Raw genomic sequence first — 12,104 nt, 5'->3', positions numbered from 1 at the left:
GAAGTCAGCAGAGCTATTATCAAGCATGTCCAATGACCTTAGTAGTTCATTCTTTATGGTATGTTCATTTATTCATTCATCCTGGACTTTCAAGACTATCCATGTTGTCGTGGAGTCTGTATCTCAGTATAGCATCTGATCAGTCAGGTACCAATGATTGCCTTGAAGTAAATAAGGGAGGATCTGGGGGTCTGGGAAGTGACTGGGCAGTGGGGATACTCGTGATAGGATAATCAAGAAAGAGCTCTCTGTATGGGGGACATTTAGCTGAATCCTAAATGATGTAATGGGCCCAGCCAAGCTAAGATCTGCATGCCAGGCAGGGAGGCTAACACCTTGTGAAGGCACTGAAGTAGACAGAGCTTGTCATTGACAAATGCAAGTGCCAGGGTAAAGGAGGTGAGTACCATTATCTATTGTTTGTCCTGCCAGCATCTCTCCCTCTTTATTCTGATTATAAAACATCATTTCTCCTTGGGGGAAAACATCCCTTTGTCTTTTCCACGTGGTCCACAGGGACTCTGAATCCCAGAATTATCTTCCTGCCCTTCCTCTCCTCCAAAGTTGAACATAAGACCCAAGCTTTGATATGTACATCCTTTTCCTTCAGACTTTCTGGAACTAAGGCTTTCTGAGCTTCCCTGGAACCTGCCCTTCCCAGACCTAATTGTTCAACTTTCTATTTGATTAAGTGAGTACCCGCAAACTATTTTCAGAATTTATTTTTGTGCTTTTGTTAGCCAGAATGGGCTTCTGTGTTTGGCAACTGATTGCTAAAAAAATTGCCTGCTGTAATCAGCTCATCTTTCGTAGAGATTCCTATAGCTATTGAGATTTAACTTCATCCCTTAATAAATAGAAGAGATTGGTTGCATATCATATTGGAGAGGTGTCGATTCAGTACAATAAGTATTATGAAAATCATCACCTTCATCATCAAATAACGATTTGAATATAATAACCAATTTATTGGATTTGCCACCACTTGGCCATAATATGGACACTTTGTAAATATTGTTCCTGTCAGCTTGCTTTATATCAGACAGCAAGGATCTTTTTAAAACTTGCTGTTTGTGCACTAGATTTATTTTCTCTGAGAATGCCAGCCAAATAATGAAAAGAAAATGGACTTGACTAAGTGTATAATAGGCCAAATTTATCCTAGGAGGCGCATTGTATTCAAGAAACAGTTTGTCTTTTAGTTAGCCAATAAATAAATAAATACATTTTGCAATCACACAACAAAATGTCAAGTGAATCCTTTTTGGTAGATACGAAGTGGTCAGATGCCCAGTGGAGGTGCGTTTAGCATCTGGGTGTGGAGATGATGTCCTTTGCAGTCCCAGGATGTGCCTAGAGAAATTTCAAGGAGAAGCACTAGATAAGCACCAAGATATTCTTGAAAAAGCAAATTTCTAAATTATTATTTAAACTGATATTTTAAAGTACGGCATATGCTTTGGGAAGTGCTAATTTTGTACCTATAATTATCTCTTTAATTTTGTCTTCTTTTTCATGCTTTCCTGACTTGAAGTTTTTCTCTTTTCTACTTCCTTATAGTCTTTTCAACATTAAGAATTTCACTTTTCATTTATTTTCTTAATTTTCTTTTAAGTTGCTGGCTCCCCGGGTTTAAGGGTTTCTCTCAGGTAATCTATTATCAGTAACAGATAAATGCATGTTGTTAACGTCAGAACACTTGGCTTCCAGTTTTGTCTAATTGATGAATCTCCAATAGCACAAACATTTCCATTGCTAATTTTTAAAACTGTTTTAAATCTGTGTCTGAACATAAATGTATTTTCCCTTACATACGTGTTATTACTTTATATTTAATTTTACGCCTCAACCAGCCAGCTTTCTTCTGTTTTTCTGGTAAGGTTTCTCTTTTCTCTAAACTTTACCTTTGTTTCTCTCTATATCTTTTTGTCATTATTTGCATTCAAAATTCTTTTTCTGGCCAATAAGGCCTCTACAACACGAAGTCTTAATGGCAGCAGAGCCAGATGGTCCATTCGAGAGGGATTTTGCTGCTGTTATCACCAAGAGCAATACTGTTTAGGTTACCAAGCTCAATGATTATAGTTTAGACATGTGTAATGCTAAAAGTAATTTAAAGTACTTCCATATATTTTAATATTTCGTGCAGTGCGGTTTTGGGTAAGAATGGAAGTGTTGAACAGTGTTAGACAGATTTGTGTTCAATTCTTGGCTTAACCACTCACTGAGCTTTGTGTGGTTGAGTAAGATCGGTAACTTACTTTTTTGCATCCTGATACTTTCATGAGGAGTAGTTGAATTAGACATAATGTCGATGAAGTACACATAATATGTGCTCTAAAAATCCTCATTAGTATTTCATTGTATTTTATTTTTAGTGCCAACATCATGATTATAACAATTCCCATCACTTGGGATTATGCAACGTTTTGTTTTAGTAATAGGAGTGCAATTTAAGATTGTTCTCTTAATCTTGAGCAGTTTAACTATCTTTCAAGATTTTTTTTTTTTTTTTTTTTGAGATGGAGTCTCACTCTGTCATTCACGCTGGAGTGTAGTGGCACAATCTTGGCTCACTGCAACCTCTGCCTCCGGATTCAAGCGATTCTCCCGCCTCAGCCTCCCGAATAGCTGGGATTACAGGCACCTGCCACCAGACCCAGCTAATTTTTGTATTTTTAGTTGAAACGGGGTTTCACTATGTTGGCTAGGCTGGTCTTGAACTCCTGACCTCCTGACCTCAAGTGATCCACCTGCCTTGGCCTCCCAAAGTGCTGGGATTACAGGCATGAGTCACCGCACCTGGTCTTTTTAAAGAAAATTTGAACTGTGATTTCTGGCCATCAAGGTGACTATAAAAGGAGAAAATAAAGTAAGGTTCAAACTTTTGCAACACCTGCCTTTTCAATATCTCTACTTGGACATTCACCAAGAGTGTATGGAACTTAATGTTCTGTAAGCCAAATCCCTGGTTTCTGCCCCTCTCACACCTCTCCATCTGTATCTTTCTTCCACATGTTTCTGGTACTTCCATCCTGCCAGTTGCCCAAACAAAAAACTTTGGAGTCATCCTGGATTCCTCACTTTCTTCCATCTCTGACATCAATCCACCAACAAATCCTACAGATTCTAACTTATTGCCTGGGTTATCTCATAGCCTCCTGACAGATTGCTCTGTATCTGTCCTTGGGAAAGGTCTTGGGAGATCAAGGATATCCCTTGAAAACATGATTTATATCATGACACACCTCTCCTCAAACATGTGCAGCACTCCCCCATTTTATCCAGAATAAGAACCATAGTCTGCTGGAACCTACTAGTCCTGCACGGTTTAGCTCCCCAAGCCCTCTCTGCCCTCTTCTCCTGTTTTCCTGCTCACTCTCATCTCTGTCAGCCACACTGGCCGCCCTTCCTCTTCTCCCTCTCTGGAAGTGAGTTTTTGCTCTAGCTGTTTACTTTGCCTAAAGTGCTTTCTTTTCATCTTCTGAAATACCCACCTTGTGGATCATCTTATATATTTATGTGTATATATATGTATACACACACGACAGCTTTGTTGACATATATAAATAACCCATCTAAAGTATACAATTCAGTGGTTTTTAGGATATTCACAGAGTTGTGCAACTATCAGCACAAGAGAAATTCCATGACTACTAGCAATTACTGCCCATTCCCTTCTACTCCCAGCCCTAGGAACCTAACAATTCACTTCTATCTCTGTGGATTTTCCTACTATGGTCACTTTATGTAAGTGGAACCATATAATATGGGGTCCTTATTGACCAATTTAGTTTACTTAGCTTAATGTTTTCTAGATTCATCCATTTTGCAGCATGTGTCAGTACCTCTTTTCATTGCCAAATAATATCTCACTATATTGATATACCACATTTTATTTATCCATTAGTCAAACAATATTTGGGTCATTCACTTATTGAGTATAATGGATAATGCAGCTATGGGCATTCGTGTACAAATTTTTGTGTGGACCTAGGTTTCCATTCCTCTTTGGTATATACCTAAGAGTAAACTTGATGGAACACAGGGTAGGTGTGTGTAACTTTGGAGGAACTACCAGACTATTTTCCAAAGCAGCTATGAATTTAACATCTCCACCAGTAATAAATGCAGATGCCTTTCTTTCCATCCTTGTCAACACTTGCTATTGGCTGTCTTTTTGACTATAGCCATTATAAAAGGTGTGCAAGGGTATCTCATTGTGGTTTTGATTTACATTTCCCTGAAAGCTAATGATGTTGGTGTCTTTCCATGTACACCTAATTTACTGTTAACCCTTTGAATCTTTGCTCTACGTTTATCTTCTCAATGAGATCTATCATGAGCAGCTTACTTAAAAGTGTTATTTGCCCCAGCCCCTGCACTTTCAAAGACTTCATTTCATTAACATAGTACTTCACGTCATTTCAAATGTCGTATGGCTTATTTATTACATTTATGATTACTGAGGGCTTCCTCACTTCACTCGTCCATTTGTGAATGCTCAATGACAGCAAGGATCTTTGCTCTGATCATTGATCATATTCCAAGTTCCCAGAATAGTGTCTGAAAAATAGAAGACACTTCATCAATATTTGTAGAATAAATGAGTGGAATGCAGGGAAAGTCGCTGCAGCAGGGACAAGGCAATAATTGCCATGAACTAAAAGCTGCCCAAGTTGAGACTGGGTAGCATCATGTTTTTTTGCATCATCTTTGTGGGCAATATGCTGCAAGCTTTGCTACTCTTTCAGTTTGGCCACTTTTTAAGATGGCCTTTCTAGACTACCTCACCAAGGATATTTAAGGACACATGTAAGAAACATCCATGTCCTGGAATGATTTTAAAAGAGTCCCTGGAAGTTTCATTGGGACATATTTGTACCTTTGGCTTGGTGAGAAGACTCACTTGGTGAGTAGACCGACAAGAATTTTTCATTTCCATTCAAACCATACCAGAACTGGCCACCTTAAACCATTATATTTACCTCAGAGGTAAGGGATTTTATTGATATAATGAAAACATGTATTCAAGACTATTTTTTAGTAAAAGACAAAAGATGGAGTTAAGATGTAGAGATGGAGTTGGGGAGGACAGCACTCATAAACTGGCTATAAATACTGGAACAGACAATAAAATGCTATTCATAAGCCAATATCTACATCTATATGACCTTAAAGAAGAAGTCTCAGGTGATACGTATCTCGTAGCATGGTATGGGTTTCAGAACATTCTTCCACTGTTTTTGCTTTCCCATACCACCTCTAGTAAGGATTGGTGTAAATGTGGGAACATGTCTATCATAAAAGTAACGATGAATACCTGGTGGAAATGATAACCATTTTCTTAAAAAAAAAAAAAAACTCTCAATGACAGTTAAATTTTATTAGGAACAAAACATTTTCTTCTCTCAAAACAGAGAACAAGTTATAATTAGTTTATTGGTACGAATGCTTTTGATCTGCTCTACATATTTATGAGGATATTAACTTTTTATTAAGATATTATGGATTTTAAAACATCTTTTGGCATATTCCTGCCTTTGTGCTCCTTGAACTTGTGAACTCAGCTAACTTATCTCTCTAGCATACGTTTTAAGGCTCTTTTGTAAGCATTTCAGTTTTGGCATGGGAACAAAACAAAAATCCAACTGTAATCTCAGAGATGTAATGCTCTATGGAAAAAGAAACAAAGCTTTATGGCAAGGAAAGCTTTGAGATTCTGGTTATTTCTGTATATCCACAAAAAGCATACAATTTCAAATTTAAATGGCCAAATTATCATCTGTCTGTGATTTTATTCTGATTATCATGATTATCAACTTATCAGTATAAAGACTGAAGTGGGAATTATACTGCAGGATAACTAATGGGGAAATAGTCATTGATGGGGAGTTCTGACCACGTGGCCAAGGTAAAGGAATCCTAGGAGTTTGAAGTCAGACTTCATTAATCAACTATGAAGCCTAAGACTCAAAGACTGAAAAACTAGCCAAGCTTTCCCCTTCAGATACAACCTGGGTCTAGATTTAGAGAAACCATCTGACTCAGGCAGTGTGACCCAGCATTTAATCTTTTGTGTTTCGTGAAGACACCAAGTTTTTAAGAAACAATGAATAAACTATTGAATAGTTAAGAAAGCAGTATACTTATAAAAAGCACATTTAGCCAAACTTTTCCACTATTGGGAATTTCTTGCCTCTCCATGGCACTCATTTGCCATCTGGTTAGCTTTTTAAAGCTACCAACAAAGAAAGCACTTTGGACAGCGTTTAAACCAAATACCTATATGTTCATGTACTTTGTAATTTGGATGTTGCCATGGGATGATCATTCCCAATACTTCCCAATCCCCAACACTGCACAGTTATATCTTTATCCTGAAGCATCTTGACCAGAACCCTGTCTGATAAACCAATTTTATTCTTTTTCCCAAGGAGTTGATCCTGGTCTTGCTTGGTTGCCAAAGTGTGACATGCCTTTTAAATGGACCATAAACCAATCTCCAGTGGCAGGATAAAAAAAAAAAAAAAAAAGAAAAGGAATTGACCCTCCCCATGTGAATTTATATTTCCCTATCTCTTACTAAAGGCAAAATATGCCTAGTTCTATGAGAAACAATGTGTCAAGAATTATTCTATGGTGGCCCCAGTGTGTTATTTTATATTGACAGGTATGAACATTCTTGTTCTTTAGGGGCAGAATATTGTGGCAAAATACAGGAAATGTGAAACTGGAACAAATACTTCTTTTCTAAGCTACAGTTTAGTTTCTTAGTAGCCTTTCTTTATAAGCTTATGACACTTAAAGTCACTTTTCTCATATTTTTTCTCCTTGTTTGGCAATTTTGTTAAATGGTCTGGGACATAGTTCCAAAGATAGCCTAATGACATCTCCTCCCTGACCTTCTCTTCAGTGATGTAACTTCCTGTTCTTTGTTGAAGGGGTGGAATCTACTTTCTCGCCCCTGGAAACAGCTGGACTCAGGGATTTACTTTGAATTCTATTCACACAATAAAAATTCCATAAAATATACAAGACTTCAGATTATAATGGGCAGTATGATGTGATAGAAGTGAAGCTGCATGACTTTCAAGGATAGGTCAGAAGAAGCCTTAGATCTTTCACCTGTTGTCTTGGAATGATTCTCCTTGAAACGTGGCTTCCATGTTGTGCGAATCCCAAGCTATGTGCAGAGACCATGTGTGGGTGCTCTGTAAAGTAATCTTGGCTCAGCCTAGCCTTCAGGGCACTCCTGCCTACCTGCCAGACATTGAAGTAGCCTCCAAATGATTTCTGTTTCCATCCATTTCAGTTACTCCCAGATATTTGAATATTCTCAGTTGTAGCCCAGAAAGTATACAGTATTCCCATTGTGAGAAGTGAGGAGCCCATTCCTGCTGTGTCTTTCCTAAATTAATGACCCAAAGGCAGGAAAACAAATGAGAAATCTACTTCCTTCAAATACAGGCTATTTTTCAAGGAAAAGGTAGGATGACCCAGAGCATGCAATCAAGGTCCCCAAGGACAAAACCAAGAGATACAGGAATAGACACGGAATCATGTGTGTTTCTGTTAGGACAATTTCCACCTGATAAATGAAACAGGTTCACTGGTAAGTGATTTTGAGGAGCCAGGGAGAGAGAAAGTAAGATGTTTGCTGGCTTCGTGTATTCACCATGTTTCACAGTATGGATCTTACTTTTCAGAGACTCACATACCTGATTTTATGGACTCACAGAGAATAATTTCATTTCCCAAATGCAGACTCATGTTAGCCCATCCTATTTGATTGATATATAAAATCAGAATTTTGATTCATTAAATTGTAGTGAGAAATCATTGTCACTATAATTCAAATGCTCAAAGACTGTGATGATCAGAAAATTCTCTCTGTGCAGGCAAACCTTTTTTGGCCAATAATATAGAAAATAATTTTGAAGTCTCTTTATTTAAGCTGGAATCAGGCAAAACGATATGCGTGGTGGGATGGAATTAATGAGAGGGACTAACTATACACTGGCTTCATCTGAGATGAAAGCTAGATGAGAATTCTTCTCATCTAGCAATAGGGGTGGTTTTTCAATATGCATCGATCCTCCATTCCTTGTCACTATCTCAATATTGGCAACACCTGCCAAAAGGACTAGGCGACGGAAAATATAAGGTTAAATCTTCGTTCTCCTTCATTCTCTCTGTGCTGTGTTTGAGTGAGGGCTGACAGTGTTTTCTCCCTATGTCTCATTTACTCTGCTTCCATGGCTCACTACATTCCCCTACAGATTAAAACATTCTTCTTTTAGATATGCCAGTGAAGTCAATCATGCTACATTGAAATCTTTCATATCTGGGGACCATTATTTTTTCTTAACACATGCTGCATATTTTTTTATTTACATTGTGTGTACTTCCAAGATACTTCAAAAACAGTCTCTCTTTGTCCTTAGAATTACACTCAACTAGAAAGATTCATTTATCCATGATCTATTGTGTCCATGAAGTAGTCTACCCTTTTAAAATATTAATTCAGGGCTGGGCGTGGTGGCTCATGCCTGTAATCCCAGCATTTTGGAAGGCTGAGGTGGGCGAATCCTGAGGTCAGGAGTTCGAGACCAGCGTAACAAACATGGTAGAAACTCCATCTCTACTAAAAATACAAGAATTACCTGGATGTGGTGGTGCGTGCCTGTAATCCCAGCTACTCGGGAGGCTGAGGCAGGAGAATCGCTTGAACCCAGAAGGTGGAGGTTGCAGAAGCTGAGATCTCGCCACTGCACTCCGGCCTGGGTGACAGAGTGAGACTCTGTCTCAAAATAAAAATAAAAATAAAAATAAATAAATAAAATATTAATTCAGATGCTGCATTATGACATGCTAAAACTTTTTCCTAGTAACTTGGCATTCTGTATTTTTTTTTCTTTTTTTGACAAACCTATGTTCCAAAGTACTCATTATTTTCTTCTTAATCAAGTCAGCCACTGGTATATTTGTAATAGTGGCATGTCTTACATTCTGAATACATTGCCTGAATTCATTGGGATTTTGTCATATTTACAGTAATTTTTTTTTTCCAAATCCCTTTGTATGAAAGCATTAAAAATCCATTTTCAACTGAAGTAGACTTTTTAAAGGAGAGTTTATTTTTGCTTTTATAACTGAGGGCATGATCCTGGGCCTGAGTTTGTCATCCCAATGCTAGATGTTTGTTCTGTTATTTGATCTCATTTCATTGATCTCACTCACTGATATTACAGATGACTTCATTCATGTAGCCTTAGAAGATGACTCTAGAATCCAAGTTACATCATCTTTATGGCTTGACATTTTAAAGAAAGAACAAACTTATCTCTTCCAATATCAGTCATCAAATCATTGTAACTTGACCCCATCCATAAGCCGTTTTTGTGTGAGCATTTGTGTGTGTGTGTGTATGTGTGTGTGAATGAGTGTGTGCTAGGATCATGAAATACTTAGCTTGGCCTGTGTAGGACACTCATTCAGTAATGGCAGGCAAACTATGAGAGCCACAGTACGATGCACACAATGAGTATGAATGGCTTCCTGAAAGCAAGCTGAGAACTTTTACCAGAAAATATGAGAATGTCACTTTGGGAGTGATGTAAAGAGACAATCCCATTTTTTTTTTTTTTTTTTTTTTGAGACAGAGTGTCACTCTATTGCTCAGGTTGGAGTACAATGGCGTGATCATGGCTAACTGCAGCCTCTGCCTCCTGGGTTCAAGCAATTCTCCTGCCTCAGCCTCCTGAGTAGCTGGGACTACAGGTGTGTGTCACCACACCCAGCTAATTTTTGCATTTTTAGTAGAGATGGAGTTTCACCATGTTGGCCAGGATGGTCTTGATTTCCTGACCTTGTGATCCACTCGCCTTGGCCTCCCAAAGCACTGGGATTACAGGAGTGAGCCACTGCTGCCGGTCGACAACCACATATTTATATAAATGGGCTATGTCCTGCAATGACTGAAAAGACACTTATGATTGCAGCTTTGCTTTTTGTATGTATGATATGTATACAGTACTTGTGAAATTATGTGAAAACATAGTATGTGTTCAAAGTAATGTTCTATAATAGGGATTGGCAAACTATAGACCATGTATCAAAATGTGGTCCTCTGCATGTTTTCATAAATAAAGTTCTATTGGAAACAGCCATACGCACTTATTCACTGTCTGTGGCTACTCTCCTCTACAATAACCAAATCGAGTAGTGATGAAAAGGATGTATTTATTATGTGGTTCTTTACAGGAAAGGTTTGCTGACTGCTTTTCTATTAGAAAGATTTTTTTGTTATTGTTCAGGTGAGTAATCTTTAACCAGCAAATAGGACTAGGGAGAGACAGATGAATCATTTGATTGGTTTAGTTCATAGAGATAATCAATATGGGATGTATTTTAAAGCCAAACCATCTTTCAGTTTGGCTAGATAAACTGCTAATTTATTAAGATTAATAGTTGTCCTATTTTTTTTCTTTTCAATCTCATAGACTACATCTATTCTGAGACATTTTCAGAAGTAGAGACCAATGGGTTGAGTGTAGGAATTTTCTGAATAATACCATGTTCATAGGGTGTACAGATAGCTCCACTGGGTGCCAGGTAATGTCTTCAGTAATGTCATCTGGGTATGAATCAGAACTGAAATTGTATCTGAAAGTTTTCAATTCACTAAATTCTACTTCAACAGATAACTCTTCAAGGTCAGGATTTTCTGTGTGTGAGTCTCTAGGATCGGTGGTGACCCATGGTCAGAAAAATGGAGAGGAGTTTGTTTTAACCATTCAGCAAATATATATTAAATCTTTCATTGGATTTTTGTTTGTTTTTACCTGTCATTATTGTATGTCTCTTGGCCTCAAAACGTCCACAGTAAAACTGGGAATCTTCTAATGCATCTTAGTGCTCTCAAGGAATGATCTATCTATCCCCTAATTAAAACCAGACACTTAGAAGTCATCCACTACACCATCTTGTTTCTCACTCTCGCCAAGTCCTGTCAGTTCTACATCCAAAAGTATATCTCCAATCCATCCATTTCTCAGCATCTCCATCACCACCACCCCTACTCCAGGAAGTTGTCTCTTGCCTGTGCTATTGCAGTAGTCCCTGACTGTTCTCTCTTCTCTCATTCTTGTGATATCCATTAGTTTATCTGCTCCGCAGACAGCATAATTTTAAAAAACATAGCAGATATATCTGACCATCTCTCTCAACTGCTGGAAATGTGACTGTGGCTTTGCATTGTTCTTCAGTGGTGGAGAGAGCTGGGCATGGCCTCTGAGGCCTGTTTTTTGTGGCTTATGTCACCCTTCTGGTTTCTTCGCACATATACTCTCCAGCCACGTTAGCCATCTTTTTATTCCTCAAAAAAAGTTATGCTTCGTCCTCCCCTCCCTCCACATTCCTCATTTGTGCACTTACTTCCACTCACACTGGGCCTTATCTCCAAAGCTTATTCTCAACTGGGACCTTTTGCCTTTGCAGTTCTCTCTGCCTGGAATGCCCAGATCTTCACATAGTGAACTCATTGTTGACATTCCCATCTTGGTTCAAATATCATCTTCTTGGTCTTCCCCCAACTAAAGAATCATTCTCCAACATATTATCTTAGTTTGTTTTCCTAACGACATTTATATCTTTATTTTTTATTGTTTCTTGTCTGTCTCCCCCATTAGAAAGAGCAGTGTGACTGCATCTTCAATGTTGAGCATGATACAAGAATGAGTAAATGAAGGAAAGCATAAAAATAGCACTGCCCCCACAACCTGGATCTTTCTTTTAAATTTACACCTTGTGCAAAGTAAGTTTAGTTGAGTAATTAATACATATTTTGAAGCAAGGGTACTTGAGTTCAAATCCCATTTCTACACTTACTGACTGTATACACTTGGATGTACTCCTGAGCTACTCTGTGCCTTAATTTTCTCATGTTTAAATAAAGACAATAATAATACCTACCTTACAGGGTTGTTACGAGAGCTACATGAGTTATCACAAATAGTGAATTGAGAATACTGCCTGACACACAACCAGTGTCCAGTATTTATCATTACTGTTGTGTAAATATTACTAACAGTGTATATTAA

The 12,104-nt window shown here is 38.0% G+C and overlaps 1 long non-coding RNA gene across 1 annotated transcript in view; it reads right to left on the bottom strand.

Moving 5' to 3' along the window:
- Window positions 1–947: 947 nt before the first annotated feature.
- The window catches only part of LOC123567975 (uncharacterized), a 184,780-nt gene continuing 173,623 nt past the window's right edge, over window positions 948–12,104 (bottom strand). The window contains exon 4 of the long non-coding RNA XR_010580116.1: window positions 948–1,353. This is a non-coding gene — a long non-coding RNA (uncharacterized lncRNA). The remainder of the gene's footprint in view (window positions 1,354–12,104) is intronic.

The sequence above is a fragment of the Macaca fascicularis genome, chromosome 12 (genome assembly GCF_037993035.2).
Source record: "Macaca fascicularis isolate 582-1 chromosome 12, T2T-MFA8v1.1".
In the NCBI taxonomy this organism is placed as follows: domain Eukaryota; kingdom Metazoa; phylum Chordata; class Mammalia; order Primates; family Cercopithecidae; genus Macaca; species Macaca fascicularis.
This window is presented reverse-complemented; position numbering and strand designations above follow the sequence as displayed.